The sequence below is a fragment of the Anomaloglossus baeobatrachus genome (genome assembly GCF_048569485.1).
Source record: "Anomaloglossus baeobatrachus isolate aAnoBae1 chromosome 5 unlocalized genomic scaffold, aAnoBae1.hap1 SUPER_5_unloc_3, whole genome shotgun sequence".
NCBI lineage: Eukaryota > Metazoa > Chordata > Amphibia > Anura > Aromobatidae > Anomaloglossus > Anomaloglossus baeobatrachus.
The window spans coordinates 2,458,374-2,477,118 of record NW_027441806.1 but is presented as its reverse complement, the minus strand read 5'-3'; the positions used below and the strand labels follow the sequence as shown (position 1 = coordinate 2,477,118).

At 50.4% G+C, this 18,745-nt stretch overlaps 1 pseudogene; it reads right to left on the bottom strand.

The window, feature by feature from the left end:
* Positions 1-18,745, bottom strand: part of LOC142259193 (uncharacterized) — a 65,960-nt pseudogene that overhangs the window by 44,959 nt on the left and 2,256 nt on the right.

The window sequence follows — 18,745 nt, the reverse complement described above, 5'->3', positions numbered from 1 at the left end:
GAACACTAGAGCTGTCAGGTGCAAGAAAGATGAGGATTTATAGTTTATTAAAGGGATAGTCCAGACACAAGGTCATTACCTGGAGGCCAGATTCTGTAAAAATAAAATAAATTGTGTTCCCCTGCAGTCACCCTCCTGGATCCAGCGCAGGTCGTCCTGTGGTCTTCGTTAGCATTATCTCACCATTTTACGGGACGCGGGACTGCTGCAGCTTGTGATGCCTGCAGTTCATGTTACCTAACCGCTGCAGCCAATCACAAGCTGCAGCGGTCCTGTGTCTGGTAGAACGGTAACATAATTAATGCTGGCACAGACCACAGGACGGCCTGCGCTGGATCCAGGAGGGTGACTGCAGGTGAGAATAATTTATTTTGTTCGTTTTACAAAGTTGAACCCCCATAATATCCTTTTGTGAGACAATTTCTTTAACGTACATGTATTATTTCACACAACTCCTTTATAGGGAACCCAAAAGCTGAGACCCATGAGCCATGGGCAGCCTCTACCAGGCAGTGGCTGTATGATCACAGCCAGGTATATGTGACCCTGACAGCTGAGACCCATGAGCCGTGGCAGGCTGTACCAGGCAGTGGATGTATGATCACAGCCAGGTATGTGTGACCCTGATAGCTGAGACCCATGAGCCGTGAGCAGCCTGTACCAGGCAGTGGCTGTATGATCACAGCCAGGTATGTGTGATCCTGACAGATGAGACCCATGAGCCGTGGCAGGCTGTACCAGGCAGTGGTTCTATGATCACAGCCAGGTATGTGTGACCCTGATAGCTGAGACCCATGAGCCGTGGCAGGCTGTACCAGGCAGTGGTTGTATGATCACAGCCAGGTATGTGTGATCCTGACAGATGAGACCCATGAGCCGTGCCAGGCTGTACCAGGCAGTGGTTCTATGATCACAGCCAGGTATGTGTGACCCTGACAGCTGAGACCAGTCAGTTAAAGCAAGGATTAAAATTTAACTTTTAATATCACACATCTAAAATCATGATATAACAAAAGTGCAGTGCAGTGCATGCATAAATAACAATAATTAGATAGATCCCACACAGTTTTTCTCCTGAGGGGATCACACACCACTGGAAAAATCCAAGGCAGAAGCGGGCCAAATTTGGACATGAGGGGGAGGGGACCTGTGTCGCCCGGGGACCAGGGGGTACTCAGATCCGGGCCACGAGGTCACTTCTGTGGGTATCACGGTGGCGTGACCCGGTCTGTGATCCCAGGCTCCACAGTAAAAGGGGGTTTGTTAAGGGAGATTGTCCGTGACGCCACCCACGGTTGTGGTGATTGTGGACACCACCGCTGGGATGAAGGTGCGGGACTCCCGGGAACGGTGTTGGGATGCAGCTTAGGATGTTAACCCCTCCGTGGGTAGGGGCAGTTGGTCCCGGGGCCCGTTCGGGGATAAGCAGGGAGCAGGGCGCAGTGCTGCGGTGCGGTGCCTGAGGGCACGGGCGTACTCACAAGTAGTTCACACAGAGTCACTGGTAAACTAGGAATTGCCGGTGTCCGCAGCCTTTGGTACGGGGGTGTTAGTGTCCCACACACGGTGCAGCAGCTCCTGTTCTTTCCCTGCAGCCAGGTGCCTTTCTCTCCACTCTCTTCCTCTTTCTCCTCAGCCGGGAACGGGGAATCCACTCGCTGCAGTGATCCGGGTCACCCTAGGTACCGTCGGGCCACTACCCTGCTCCGGCTACCTCTGGCCCCTTCCTCACTGCAGCCTGTCCCGGCCCTCTCGGAGCACGCTTCACTCTCAGCCAGGGAGCTACAACTCCAGACTCCTCTTCTGTCTGTCTCTCCAAACACTCTGCTCCAGCCCCTCCCCTCTGCTTTTCTCTTACCCTGGGGGATGTGGTTTGTCCTGCTGCACCGGTGTGAGATCAGATTACCAAGGAGGATTAACTATTTCTGTGACAACCTGGCTTTGCCAGGGTGTCACAGACCAGTATCAAAAATTCCTTACCCCTGTCGTGCCCCTGCAAAGAAAGCTTCTGCCCTTAGAAGGGCAGCACCCAAGTCAGGAATGCTAACCCAATAAATATGCACACCCTCCCAACGCCTTTCCCTCTCCGTGTAATAGGAGAGTTCATCAGGGGAGATGGTCCCACTGGCCATTAGCAAACACACAATTGTACCACCAACGTGCTTTGTGTGGGATTGACCTGCCATTGCAGGCTTTACTTTCATTTTTTCTCCCCTGATGAACTCTCCTATTACACGGAGAGGGAAACGCGTTGGGAGGGTGTGCATATTTATTGGGTTAGAATTCCTGACTTGGGTGCTGCCCTTGTAAGGGCAGAAGCTTTCTTTGCAGGGGCACGACAGGGGTAAGGAATTTTTGATACTGGTCCCCTCCCCCTCATGTTCAAATTTGGCCCGCTTCTGCCTTGGATTTTTCCGGTGGTGTGTGATCCCCTCAGGAGAAAAACTGGGTGAGATCTATCTATTTATTGTTATTTATTCATGCACTGCACTGCACTGCACTTTTGTTATATCATGATTTTAGATGTGTGATATTAAAAGTTAAATTTTAATCCTTGCTTTAACTGATATTCCAATCAGGATTTGGGCTTCACTGTTTTGCCGTTGCGGCAGTATTGCTTTTCCCCTGACAGCTGAGACCCATGAGCCATCGGCAGCCTGTACCAAGCAGTGGCTGTACGATCACAGCCAGGTATATGTGACCCTGACAACTGAGACCCATGAGTCGTGGACAGCTTCTACCAGGCAGTGGCTGTACGATCACAGCCAGGTATATGTGCCCCTGACAGCTGAGACCCATGAGCCGTGGACAGCCTGTACCAGGCAGTGGCTGTACGATCACAGCCAGGTATATGTGCCCCTAAAGTGCTGTGGAGATTCAGAGGAGAAAGAACACTTTAATAGATGTCTGGGACTGAGCCGCATCAAATACTAGTCATATAGATGTGATGTCTGATACACGCTGCTCGATCCACGGACAACATATATCCGCTGGAAGGATCCTTTTAAGCAGCGCTCTATATGACAGGTGGGTATGACTCGCCCACCCCAGGGCTATGGGACACCCGGTGCCGGGCCGGACTAGTCCGGTGGTAGTCAGTGGTGGCTGGGCCCGGCTCCGTGGCCCTGGTGGGTGTCAGTAAAATATCCGGCTTGGTGAATAAAGTTGGTGTTCGTGACGCCACCTGTGGTCTGCGGCTATTAAGCCGCCGCTGCTGTGTGAGGCCTCCGGGGTGATGTTATAGCAGCAATGGTGGTACGGCTCCCCACAGGTGGAGCGGAGCCCCGGGGACACTGTTAGTGCTCGTGGAAGTCTATGGGGTTATGTGGCTAACACGGTGCAGGGCCGACAGGCAATGAAAGAACCAGGCACAAACAACAGTCTCTTTACCTTTTCCTCTTTACTTTGGAAACAGTCCAGTCCTGGGAGACCGTTACAGGTGGTGATGGGGATCCGGTCGGCCTGGAAGTACTTGGGGAGATCTTTCTGGCCAGCTGAGTATGAGGCCTACTCCTGTGCTTTTCTTTGTTATGATAGGACCCTGCCTCTCTGAATCCAGCAATGGCCCTCTTGCTGCTGGACTGATGGTACGTCCCTTTCCCTCTGTAGCAGGCTGCGCAGGCCCTCTCTCTCGTGCTTCTCTGCTGGAGTCCACACCGGGCCTTGATGCTGCAGCTGTGCTTTTGGGATGTTTTTGGGTCAGGTGCTTGCAGCTCTCCTGCCCTTCGGATTCGGCTACCAGGGAGTATGTTTAAGCCCTGGTGGCCACAGACTCCGATGTCCGAGTCTCTCCGCTGCCTCTCAGCTACTCCTGATTCTCTGGGCCAAGCTACTCTAGCTCTAGGCCCCAGATTCACAGGACAGCTCACTCTGCGTCTGTTCACTTCTACTGCTCTCTACAGACTGACCACTACTTCCTCCCTCAGATCAGACTTAAGGGGATCCTCCCTGGAATCCCAGGTTCAGAGCTCCCCCTGCTGGCCGGAGGGAGAACTGCGTTGGATGTTAAACTTGCTGACCAATGGACCTCCCAATTACCTCCAGGAAATACAACAAAAAAAAGCCGCACCATAGACATCATTAAAGAAGCCTCCACTAACTTGCTTACTGATGGAATCTGTGTTTATGCATGTAGTGTGAGAATACACTCACCTACCGCCGCTCTCTCTGGTGTCCAGCGCTGTTCTGTTCCTCTTCTCAGTGACGCTACCGCCGCTCTCTCTGGTGTCCAGCGCTGTTCTGTTCCTCTTCTCAGTGACGCTACCGCCGCTCTCTCTGGTATCCAGCGCTGTTCTGTGCCTCTTCTCAGTGACGTCACCACATTCCAGTATCTCCAGGTCACACTGTGCTCTGCAGGACCCAAAAGTGACTTACAACGTAGGTCTATGGAGCAACAGAAAGAAGCTCAATGGGCTTTAATTGTAAAAGACCTCTGGCTCAGAGTGTAGTGTGACCCGAGATAGTAGAGAGCGGTGACATCACTCAGGAAAGTAGAAGAGCGGCGGTAGGTGAGTATATAAATACACACACTACATTACATGCACACGCCATTAAAAAAAGAGAGTAGGAGTCTTCTTTGTATGTATTCACCTATATGTGCACATGTGACTTCACCACATCGGCATTTCTCAGACTTGTAATAGAGCTGAAATAATATGAACATATAGGTGAATACGAGGATGTATACAGAAAAATACTCAGCTTTCGCAGAGGTGATGAATCCTCCCCCCTGCCTCCTGCAGGCCTCTAACAGGTGAGGGAAGGGGCCTGTGTCAGCTCAGCAGAATCATATGCGTTCAGCTGTTCTGGCCCTGCTTCTCCTGCTAGTATTGCAGCTGCCACCAGCAAAGGAAATCTCCATATGTTTTCAGGCCCTGGGGCCCTTTCCTGCTCAGGGCCCCTGTGCAGCTGCATCGTTGTATGTCCGCCAGTGAATCTTGTAGTTATAAAAGATGGAGTCATTGCTCTCAGTGGAGAAACAATAAGAATCTTGTAGTTATGATACTTATTAATGGAGAACAAAAATAAAATAAATGATGTTACAGAGCAAGCTTTCCAGACTACTGAGGTCTCTTCATCAACTACAAGATTATTATTTTGTTTCTCCCACTGACAGCAATCAATCTTTATTCACCTGGTGAACACGGCACCAAACTAAGAATCTAGGACGTCACCAGCATCATTACCCTCCGCTTTCTCTTAGGGGTCCTCCATACAGATTAGATTCTTCTTCCCATGATTTTCTGAATTGTCTGCACATTCTACGTACGCTGTCATTTTGCTTTACAGATTAGAGATCTGGGCAGCTAAGGGTCAATGTTTTCTAATTTCAGGGGATAGGATGGATCCTACCTGTAAGATCTGGCTGATACAGATCTCACTCCAACAGAAGGGCGTCCAATGCCCAAAATAAAGGGGACAGTTTTGGGTGGAGGAGCATGTGGTGGTCTAGCAGCAGAATGGTGACCATTTGATATGGCCGGACTACAACCCTGATAAAGCAGCCACAGCCGGTGACTGAGAAGAATCTGTGACTTCTCTGCATTTAGTGGTCACTACTCACCTGGGCGGTTATCTGTAGGAATCTCCTCTTTACTCCACTCATCATCCCTCACATATGTCTCTGTAGTATTAATATGGGGCAGATCTTCACACTGAAACAAATATTGTAAAAGTCACAGACAGATGGAGAAGTCCCATCTATGATCAGCTCTAATCCTGCCATCTCCACCGCTCTCATTACACAAGTATAACACATATAATACTGGAGGATAAAACAAGACTGAGCACAAGAACTTCACAGCCGTCTACACATCATAGGGAGATTTCATGGCACCTTCTCTACAACTACCTGATGATCCTGAGGAACATCGGGGTCTTCTTGTTTACAGTCCTGTGGGAGAAGAGGACAGGGACATCTCTCTGGTGTTGTCCTCTTACTGGATAGAGCTGGAGGAGACACATACAGGGACTGAATTCATTCCTTACATACAGATAATTATAGGCCGTGTGTATTTAGTCCTGTCTATTACCTGGTGATGTGAGGGGCTGGGGAACCTCCATCATGACGTCCTTGTACAGATCTTTGTGTCCTTCTAAATACTCCCACTCCTCCATGGAGAAATAGACGGTGACGTCCTGACACCTTATAGGAACCTGACACATACAATGATACCGTCACCCCCGATCCCTTCATAGCGTTACTGTATAATGTCCCAGCATTCCCAGCAGTGTCACCTCTCCAGTCAGCAGCTCAATCATCTTGTAGGTGAGTTCTAGGATCTTCTGGTCATTGATGTCCTCATGTATCGGGGGGTGAGGTGGAGGCCAAGTGATTGGGCTCAGGGGTCTTCCCCATCCCTCAGACACAGGGGCCTGACAGCGCTCACTAGAGGTCTTCTTCACTACTGTGTAATCCTGGTTATGGAGAGACACAGTAATAAATCTCACTCCAGACATTTCCAGAGTCCTCACCTCTCCAGTTCTGTCCATCTGTTATTCCCATAGATAAGAATGATGTAATGCGACGTCATCAGAATCTCTCACCTCTCCAGTAAGCCGGAAGAGGATCTCTAGGGTGAGGTGTAATATCCTCTCCGCCATCTTGTCCCTGTCCATATCCATCCTTCACGGGGCAATCAGGAGAATTCTCTTCTATAGAAGATCTCCACTGAGAGGATCCGATATTGTAGGGACCTGAATGGGGAGAAGATGACGATGTAACATCAGAAAGAATCCGCTGTAATAATACAATTACTGGAGATAATAAGGGGAAACATATAATGAGAACATTCTGGGGAAACATTATACTGTGTGAGGCAGAAAGGGGCCGAGGACTGAGGGCAGAAAGAGGCCGAGGGCAGAAAGGGGCTGAGGACTGAGGGCAGACGGGTTTCCTCACTTCCGGCCTCTCATAGTTGGGGCGTTTGTATCTATCAGAGGAAAAGGAACAAAAACCTCACGATTCATAGAAATCAGCGTGAGAAAAACACCAAGAAAGTCTCAGAGCTGAAGGGGTTAATGCCGCCTGCCCCAGTAATGGGGAATCTCCACACACCTCCACCTGCAGAGCCGCACACTAGATATATAATACCCTGCACCTACCTCCACCTGCAGAGCCGCACACTAGATATATAATACCCTGCACCTACCTCCACCTGCAGAGCCGCACACTAGATATATAATACCCTGCACCTACCTCCACCTGCAGAGCCGCACACTAGATATATAATACCCTGCACCTACCTCCACCTGCAGAGCCTCACACTAGATATATAATACCCTGCACCTACCTCCACCTGCAGAGCCGCACACTAGATATATAATACCCTGCACCTACCTCCTCCTGCAGAGCCGCACACTAGATATATAATACCCTGCACCTACCTCCTCCTGCAGAGCCGCACACTAGATATATAATACCCTGCACCTACCTCCTCCTGCAGAGCCGCACACTAGATATATAATACCTGCACCTACCTCCACCTGCAGAGCCGCACACTAGATATATAATACCCTGCACCTACCTCCACCTGCAGAGCCGCACACTAGATATATAATACCCTGCACCTACCTCCACCTGCAGAGCCGCACACTAGATATATAATACCCTGCACCTACCTCCACCTGCAGAGCCGCACACTAGATATATAATACCCTGCACCTACCTCCACCTGCAGAGCCGCACACTAGATATATAATACCCTGCACCTACCTCCTCCTGCAGAGCCGCACACTAGATATATAATACCCTGCACCTACCTCCACCTGCAGAGCCGCACACAGATATATAATACCCTGCACCTACCTCCACCTGCAGAGCCGCACACTAGATATATAATACCCTGCACCTACCTCCACCTGCAGAGCCGCACACTAGATATATAATACCCTGCACCTACCTCCACCTGCAGAGCCGCACACTAGATATATAATACCCTGCACCTACCTCCACCTGCAGAGCCGCACACTAGATATATAACACCCTGCACCTACCTCCACCTGCAGAGCCGCACACTAGATATATAATACCCTGCACCTACCTCCACCTGCAGAGCCGCACACTAGATATATAATACCCTGCACCTACCTCCTCCTGCAGAGCCGCACACTAGATATATAATACCTGCACCTACCTCCACCTGCAGAGCCGCACACTAGATATATAATACCCTGCACCTACCTCCACCTGCAGAGCCGCACACTAGATATATAATACCCTGCACCTACCTCCACCTGCAGAGCCGCACACTAGATATATAATACCCTGCACCTACCTCCACCTGCAGAGCCGCACACTAGATATATAATACCCTGCACCTACCTCCTCCTGCAGAGCCGCACACTAGATATATAATACCCTGCACCTACCTCCACCTGCAGAGCCGCACACTAGATATATAATAACCTGCACCTACCTCCACCTGCAGAGCCGCACACTAGATATATAATACCCTGCACCTACCTCCACCTGCAGAGCCGCACACTAGATATATAATACCCTGCACCTACCTCCACCTGCAGAGCCGCACACAGATATATAATACCCTGCACCTACCTCCACCTGCAGAGCCGCACACTAGATATATAATACCCTGCACCTACCTCCACCTGCAGAGCCGCACACTAGATATATAATACCCTGCGCCTACCTCCACCTGCAGAGCCGCACACTAGATATATAATACCCTGCACCTACCTCCACCTGCAGAGCCGCACACTAGATATATGATACCCTGCACCTACCTCCACCTGCAGAGCCGCACACTAGATATATAATACCCTGCACCTACCTCCACCTGCAGAGCCGCACACTAGATATATAATACCCTGCACCTACCTCCACCTGCAGAGCCGCACACTAGATATATAATAACCTGCACCTACCTCCACCTGCAGAGCCGCACACTAGATATATAATACCCCGCACCTACCTCCACCTGCAGAGCCGCACACTAGATATATAATACCCCGCACCTACCTCCACCTGCAGAGCCGCACACTAGATATATAATACCCCGCACCTACCTCCACCTGCAGAGCCGCACACTAGATATATAATACCCCGCACCTACCTCCACCTGCAGAGCCGCACACTAGATATATAATACCCCGCACCTACCTCCTCCTGCAGAGCCGCACACTAGATATATAATACCCTGCACCTACCTCCACCTGCAGAGCCGCACACTAGATATATAATACCCTGCACCTACCTCCACCTGCAGAGCCGCACACTAGATATATAATACCCTGCACCTACCTCCACCTGCAGAGCCGCACACTAGATATATAATACCCTGCACCTACCTCCACCTGCAGAGCCGCACACCAGATATATAATACCCTGCACCTACCTCCACCTGCAGAGCCGCACACTAGATATATAATACCCTGCACCTACCTCCACCTGCAGAGCCGCACACTAGATATATAATACCCTGCACCTACCTCCACCTGCAGAGCCGCACGCTAGATATATAATACCCTGCACCTACCTCCACCTGCAGAGCCGCACGCTAGATATATAATACCCTGCACCTACCTCCACCTGCAGAGCCGCACACTAGATATATAATACCCTGCACCTACCTCCACCTGCAGAGCCGCACACTAGATATATAATACCCTGCACCTACCTGATCCTGCAGAGCCGCACACTAGATATATAATACCCTGCACCTACCTCCACCTGCAGAGCCGCACACAGATATATAATACCCTGCACCTACCTCCACCTGCAGAGCCGCACACTAGATATATAATACCCTGCACCTACCTCCACCTGCAGAGCCGCACACTAGATATATAATAACCTGCACCTACCTCCACCTGCAGAGCCGCACACTAGATATATAATACCCTGCACCTACCTCCACCTGCAGAGCCGCACACTAGATATATAATACCCTGCACCTACCTCCACCTGCAGAGCCGCACACTAGATATATAATAACCTGCACCTACCTCCACCTGCAGAGCCGCACACTAGATATATAATACCCTGCACCTACCTCCACCTGCAGAGCCGCACACTAGATATATAATACCCTGCACCTACCTCCACCTGCAGAGCCGCACACTAGATATATAATACCCTGCACCTACCTCCACCTGCAGAGCCGCACACTAGATATATAATACCCTGCACCTACCTCCACCTGCAGAGCCGCACACTAGATATATAATACCCTGCACCTACCTCCACCTGCAGAGCCGCACACTAGATATATAATACCCTGCACCTACCTCCACCTGCAGAGCCGCACACTAGATATATAATACCCTGCACCTACCTCCACCTGCAGAGCCGCACACTGGATATATAATACCCTGCACCTACCTCCACCTGCAGAGCCGCACACTAGATATATAATACCCTGCACCTACCTCCACCTGCAGAGCCGCACACTAGATATATAATACCCTGCACCTACCTCCTCCTGCAGAGCCGCACACTAGATATATAATACCCTGCACCTACCTCCACCTGCAGAGCCGCACACTAGATATATAATACCCTGCACCTACCTCCACCTGCAGAGCCGCACACTAGATATATAATACCCTGCACCTACCTCCACCTGCAGAGCCGCACACTAGATATATAATACCCTGCACCTACCTCCTCCTGCAGAGCCGCACACTAGATATATAATACCCTGCACCTACCTCCACCTGCAGAGCCGCACACTAGATATATAATACCCTGCACCTACCTCCACCTGCAGAGCCGCACACTAGATATATAATACCCTGCACCTACCTCCACCTGCAGAGCCGCACACTAGATATATAATACCCTGCACCTACCTCCCCCTGCAGAGCCGCACACTAGATATATAATACCCTGCACCTACCTCCACCTGCAGAGCCGCACACTAGATATATAATACCCTGCACCTACCTCCACCTGCAGAGCCGCACACTAGATATATAATACCCTGCACCCACCTCCACCTGCAGAGCCGCACACTAGATATATAATACCCTGCACCTACCTCCTCCTGCAGAGCCGCACACTAGATATATAATACCCTGCACCTACCTCCACCTGCAGAGCCGCACACTAGATATATAATACCCTGCACCCACCTCCACCTGCAGAGCCGCACACTAGATATATAATACCCTGCACCTACCTCCACCTGCAGAGCCGCACACTAGATATATGGCTGCTCTGTGCTTACAGGACCTGTGATGATGTCACATGGAGGGGAGGAGTCAGGGTCACATGATCAGCTCCTCAGAGTAGTCCTATATTGGCGTGCACACACACACTCGATGAGGCGTGGTGCCAGTGGACAGTTGTAGTACTCCACTGTTTCGTATGTATGTGACCCCTGTTGCGTATGTATGTGACCCGTAGACACTCATTTCAATCTTTGCTTTATTGAATTCTTTATTGATAACCTCAGGTGAGGAGAAGATTTATTGAGCGACTTTAGAAGAAAAACGTTTGGACCTGATCGGTCTTGAACACAAGTCGCTGAAAATGTGTGTACGACGTATATGGAGCAGAGCCGCATGTGTACGATGTGTACGGGACAGTGCTATGTGTGTATGATATCTACATAGTGGGGCTGTGTATGTAACATAGCCATGTGTGCATGACGTCTATGTAGCGGAGCCGTGTGTGCATGATGTGTATGTAGTGGATACCCTCTTTTACCACTTTATTAATCCCAAAAACACCCGTGCAGGTCCAACATAATCCACATGAGGTCCCACGAGGATTCAAGCTCTTCTACATGTAAAGTCACAGCGCGTGATCATGGCACATGACCGCCTGGTGTGAGGTTCAGGCAGAGACTGAGCAGCAATCAGTGGTGACTTCACTCAGTTTGGCCGTCGCCACAGCTGGAGGTTCCCACGGTCCACCACTTGTGACCGCAGGTAACTTCACAGCTCATCACGCGACTCACTTAGGCGGGCTTTGCACACTGCGACATCGCAGCCCGATGCTGCGATGCCGAGTGCGATAGTGCCCGCCCCCGTCGCAGCAGCGATATGTGGTGATAGCTGGCGTAGCGAAAATTATCGCTACGCCAGCTTCACACACACACTCACCTGCCGTGCGACGTCCCTGTGGCCGGCGGCCCGCCTCCTTGTTAAGGGGGCGGGTCATGCGGCGTCACTGTGACGTCACACGGCAGGCGGCCAATCGGAGAGGAGGGGCGGAGATGAGCAGGATGTAAACATCCTGCCCATCTCTTTCCTTCCGCATATCCTACGGAAGCCGCAGTGAGGCCGGTAGGAGATGTTCCTCGCTCCTGCGGCTTCACACACAGTGATGTGTGCTGCCGCAGGAGCGAGGAACAACATCGGACCGTCGCGTCAGCGTAATCATGGATTACGCCGACGCTGCACCGATGATACGATTACGACGCTTTTGCGCTCGTTAATCGTATCATCTAGGCTTTACACACTGCGATGTCGCATGCGATGCCGGAAGTGCGTCATTTTCAATTTGACCCCACCGACATCGCACCTGCGATGTCGCAGTGTGCAAAGCCCGCCTTAGTCTGTGCCTGAACATCACAGTGTGCGTAGGAAATATTGTGGATAGAAGCGCAGAATAGGGTCTTACCAGGTAAGGAAAGAAATAAGCAAAGGTAATTTCATTCATCTATAAGGGTTGTGCCAGACACAGCTCCTAAACATACATAAAAGATGCAGCTGCAGCCCTGGAAAGCGAATTCAGATGTATCGGGGGAGATATCGGGTGTATGCCGCACTATCACCAGAAAATCAGATGTTGATTATTTCATCTCTTTATGCTTTTATTCAGGTCGATGCATTTCAGAGAACTCTGTCTCCTTCATCAGGACATCAAGGAAAAATCAACAGTCTACTATAGAGGAAAGAACCTATATATATATTGTGAGGTATCAACCGGCTGTATTACAAAGGGCCGGTATGTTTTGCAGAAGCGTGGGTGCTCTGCAATGTGAAGCTGGCTGGGACCTGTGGTTCCACAGGATTGCATTACATGCAGAGCCATGGAAGGGTGTGTGATGCTGATTACACACTCCTTACCACCTGTGGGTGTGGCTCCAGGGGTTAAAGCAATCCTGTCTCTGAACCTGGGTGAAGTGTGTCTAGGGCAGTCTAGAGAGAGACTGGCTCTAGATATCCAGTGTGTGTGCGGGAAACAAGTGAGAGCAGAGCCGGGAGCTCTGGGTGTTTCAGCCTGCATGGAGGCTGATCACAAGGCTCTGATATTGAGTCTGAGGTGAGTGCGGCCAGGCCAGGGCTGTAGGGCCGAATCTCTCCTGGAGGAGAGACAGACAGGGGTCTGCAGAGGGCCCTGGGTGCTGGAAGGAACCTTGGCTAGAGTTGTACGCTGGCAGGAGCCAGAGAGTGGGGAAGTTGCTAAACTTCCATTATGGACTTATTGTTTATGTTTGAGGGCAGTTTATGCTGAGTGTTTTTAATAAACTGCCAGAATTTCTATGAAGAGACTGTGTACGTGTGTTGCTGAAGCTACCTCACACAGCTGCAAGCGAGTGAAACCCCCACGTTGCAGGGCGCAACGTTACATATGGTGTCTCGAATGCGGGCATGCGGTCTGGTTGCTAGGGGCAACGCAGCCTGGTTGCTAGGGGCAACGGCCTAGGACATATTCCTGTGGATACGGACTGCTTGCGGTGGGTCGGCGGGTCCACGAAAATTTTTTGAAGCGGTTTGCGGTGGATCGGCGGGTCCACGAAAATTGTCTGCGCACTCAAGCAGCTGGCGGTGGATCGGCGGGTCCATGAACAGGGACAGCGCTCTCAAGCACCTGGTGGTGAATCAGCCGGTCGTTGGGGACCCGTGCTGCAGTGGCGAGAGTCCAGCGACTTGAGGTTCCAGGCCAGCCGGAATTGCAATGCCCTGCTTGGTGAGCAGTGATACACCACAGGCTGGAGATCCTGGTTGTACGGGCGGTACAACCCGGAAAGGTTAGTGGTTCTCTAACCCCCCCCCCCTGTCTTTGACCACCGGGTATTACCCATTGGAGCGCCCCTCCTGTGCCTCTTTTTCGTTACAGCATGGAGGAGCTCCTGAACCAGCTGCTGCAGAGCCAGCAGCACCAACAGCATGTGCCTGGAGGTCCAGTGACAGCAGTGGGGGCTAAAAGCCAAAAAGAGGGAATGGTCCCTGCGGACGTTGTGGAGGAGCTGTACCAGTTCCTGGTCCAGGGACAGCAGGAGCTGTCGGTGTGTAGCGATGTCACAGCCATGGACCAGTTTGAGCGTTCCCTTCAGGGGCCAGTATGGACACTGGGTGCCCAGGGAGACAAGGGCAAACGGTGTGAACTGGGGCTAAGGACATTGCATGGAAACCGCATAAGGGGGTGGTTGCCCATAAGGGGGTGGTTGCCCATAAGGGGGTGGTTGCCCATAAGGGGGTGGAGTCCCATAAAGGGGTGGTTGCCCATAAGGGGGTGGAGTCCCATAAAGGGGTGGTCCCCAAAAGGGTGCGGAGCATCCCAAATCCAAGGGTGAAGTGGCACAGATGGACTGTAGCCAGGGACAACAGTGTTCATGCCACAAGTGTCCTGTTTGCAATATAGACCACCCATCCGACGAGAAGCCACGTCTGTGTTCCGTGGAAGTGGATGGGGAATCTGTAACAGGGGTCGTAGACTCAAGGAGCTTGGTGACCCTGGTGAGGGCCACTTCTGATGTCAACTTGATTCCTGGAAGGAAGATCCACATCGGCTGCACCCACAATAATGAGACAGAATACCCGGTATCCAGCGTGGTCATTAAGACAGCCTGGGACAGTGGTTCTCATGATGTTGGAGTAGTCTCAGATTTACTGCACCCAATTATTATAGGTTGGGACTCTAAATTATTTGTGCACTTGTGGAAGCAGGGGGACGTATACGGTTGCTTGTGTAAGAGCCGGAACAGCCCAAAGGAAACCCCACCACATTGGGAGGTGAAAAGGGGTCCTTGTTGTGCAGTTATGTGTGGTAAGGAGGAGATAGCACCTCCTAAAATTGACTGTCCTAAGTTAGGGGTGACCAAAGAAAATGATGGACGGACCCAACTTAGTGACATAAGGACTAAGGGAATAATCGATAGTGTGACCGTTAAAAACGGGGTAGCTCCAGAAAGGGAGGCAGATATCTGGTTAAGTGGGGACATGATAGTCCAGGATGCCAGGGGGAGTGATGATGACTCCAGTAAAGACACTGACTCTAGTAAGGTGACAAACGAGTACAGTGTGGTACAGATGGGCGAGAAGGGCAAAACTTCCTCCCGACGCCGAAGACGTAATAAGCTCCGAGAGGGGGCACAGTGTAGGCCGTCTGAGGGTGCAGAGAAAGTGACATGCCTGGTTAATGAAGACAAGGTGCTAATAACACCTGCTACGGTGGAGTCAGACGGTGATATCCTACAAAAGACTGAGGAATCAGAGATTGAACTGACACATTGTGACGACAGAAATCAGCGTGCTGCAAGTGCAGAGAAGGAGCCAACCAAGGACGTAATGGTGGTGGTCCCTATGATTTCAAAGTGTGAAGTTGATAGTCTGTCAGGCGAGAGTGGTATAGGAAATGGAATCCTAGAGAGTGTGGGGGAAGGAATAATCCCCAACAGTCGTGGTGAGCAGACTGGTGAACTACCAAGTGCTGGGGTGGATGACAGCGAATTTAGCCCCAAATCTCTAAAAGGAACAGAGTGCCATGTTGAAGGGTGTGACACCCAGGCTGAGGGTGACTCGGCAGAGACCCCAGAGGAAGTGGAAGATAATGCAGTGAAGAAACAAGAAACAGCTGGCGCTGAAGTGAAGAGAGCCTCTGAGGAGGTGAAGTCTGGACCAGAGGTCTCATCCAGGACTGGGAGCCTGCCTGACCTGCTTGGTAAAACTACGATGGAGGATATAGAGAAGGTCATGGGTAAAGAGTGTAAGAAACCCAAACGTTCTGAAGCTGAGATGGAAGAAGCCTCAGAAATAGTGTGTCGTAGACCAGAGAGGTCTGCAAGTGAAGACTCATTCAACAGGATGAGCAAAGACCATCTGCAACAAGAGATACTTCTTAGGCAGGCTACTGAGAGTCGAGTAAGGGAGCTGGAGAAAGAAGTGGCTGAGCTCCGAAGTCGCTTGGCAGAGTACCAGTCCAAGTCCCAGGGAGCCTTGGAGCAGATGGAGCAGCGAGTGTCAATCCTGACCAAACATGTTGAAGCAGGGGAGGCCCAAAGAGAGCTGACTTTGGAAGCTAAACTTGACAAGCATGTGGCAGGGATGAATGAGACTTCTGTAGTCAAGTGCATGGTGGATATACCTAAGGACTTAAGAGAAGCGTGTGCCACCGAGTGCATGCATGACGAATTTAAGAGAGCTGTGGAAGCGTGTGAGGTCTACTGTACCCCAGGGGCTGAACAGTTAGTGATATTGTCCACCAGTGAAATTACTGGGCAGCGGGTGGCTATTCTAAAGGACATGCACTTCAGATGTGTTCGTATGAAGTGGCAGGTCCAACTGCAAAAGGAAGAAGCCACTAGACAGCTAGAGTATAAAAGGAAAGCGCAGAGTCTGGCGGAAGATATTGTCCAAGTACCCCGGGCTCTGGTGGGGAGAGTCATTGGAAAAACCGGACGAGTCATGCAAGACATGGTGAATAAATCAGGATTGGTGAGATTAAGAATCCCTGCTGCTAATGAGAGCCAGATACCCAGGGAAGCTGGTATGGTTCCGTTCGTCTGTGTCGGGACTGTAGAGAGTCTTGGAAACATTCGAAGTCTTATTGAATATCGGGTACACCATGTACGTGACATGGAGCGGTTGTGGCAAGAAAACCTGAAAATTAAGGAGCAGCTTCGCCAACTGTGTGGGGGACAGCAGCCGTCTTCCACCCGTTGTTCAGGGGAAAGAAGTGGAAGATGGCGTGTCGGTCCAGTAGTTCAGACGCGCGATAAAAGGAATCGCCGACAGAGTGGTAACCTACGATGTACTGTAGATAGTGGCCGCTATGAGCTTAGAGTTCCCGACAGTAGCCTTGGGGGTACTCGAGAAAGCCTAGGGTCGGACAAGACTGTAGGTTTGACTGGGGACATGTCTCTCTACTACGGTGACCCTGGGAGGGGGTCAGGGAGAGAACGGTCTGGAAATGGGACGTCCTTTAACCCTACGTTGACCAGACAGGGTTTGGTGACAGTGTCGGGCGATGCCTCAGGGACTACTGCTCTTGGACGGCCCTCTCAACTGGTGGGGCATGGCAGCGGGGATGCCCTGTCTCGCGGCCCCAGGTCATTGGCAAGTGTTCTCCCCTACGGGTTTGAACAGAGGGGGAGGGTATGTAAGGTATCAACCGGCTGTATTACAAAGGGCCGGTATGTTTTGCAGAAGCGTGGGTGCTCTGCAATGTGAAGCTGGCTGGGACCTGTGGTTCCACAGGATTGCATTACATGCAGAGCCATGGAAGGGTGTGTGATGCTGATTACACACTCCTTACCACCTGTGGGTGTGGCTCCAGGGGTTAAAGCAATCCTGTCTCTGAACCTGGGTGAAGTGTGTCTAGGGCAGTCTAGAGAGAGACTGGCTCTAGATATCCAGTGTGTGTGCGGGAAACAAGTGAGAGCAGAGCCGGGAGCTCTGGGTGTTTCAGCCTGCATGGAGGCTGATCACAAGGCTCTGATATTGAGTCTGAGGTGAGTGCAGCCAGGCCAGGGCTGTAGGGCCGAATCTCTCCAGGAGGAGAGACAGACAGGGGTCTGCAGAGGGCCCTGGGTGCTGGAAGGAACCTTGGCTAGAGTTGTACGCTGGCAGGAGCCAGAGAGTGGGGAAGTTGCTAAACTTCCATTATGGACTTATTGTTTATGTTTGAGGGCAGTTTATGCTGAGTGTTTTTAATAAACTGCCAGAATTTCTATGAAGAGACTGTGTACGTGTGTTGCTGAAGCTACCTCACACAGCTGCAAGCGAGTGAAACCCCCACGTTGCAGGGCGCAACGTTACAATATTTATATATATATATATATACGTCAGAGGACCGTCCGCTGTATTTCAAATTCTGGCGAGACAATAGACTTATCAAATAACGGCAACAAGATTTAAAGCATAATGTATTAAAAGACGACTTTAAAAGTCCTGGAAGTAACAAATATCGCAACAATATAGAAATTACAAAACAAAAAGCAAAAAGAGAAAAGGAATAATGCAAAAATATTTCTTGGAAATATAACAGAATGCTGAGAGTCTAGAACTGTGGGATTTACTGGGGATTGTAGTAATACACTGGCTGGAGGCGCTATCCACAGCCCTATATAGGGGATCATGATAAACAATGGGAAGATAAGAAAGGTTATGGTATTTATTGTGTTAAAAAAGGGAGGGGTGAAAAAATAAATTGATGATGATATTACAGAGGTAGAAAAAAAAATAAAAATAATGAAAAACTTTGAATCTCACAATCGTGTATTATTTATCAAAGGTGAAAAGGAGAAAACGGAAGAAAAATAAAAAATTGCGTGTGTATAGTGACGGGTTGTGCAAAAATTGATATGCAGTGCGAATGTTCAGAGACCACGAGCAGGAAAGCCCTTATGGGTAAGAAGTGTTGAGAGGTTTCATATAGTAGTGCAGACATAATATACAGTGTGTGTGCAGAGACCGCGTGCGGCAATCGTACATATGAGGTTAACGTACTAGAAGGAGTTCATATAAGCAAAAAAAGCAATATGGGTGAAAATTAAATGTATTTATTTTTTTTGTATAAAGGCCCTAAACAGACCCAGTTAGAAGCCATGGA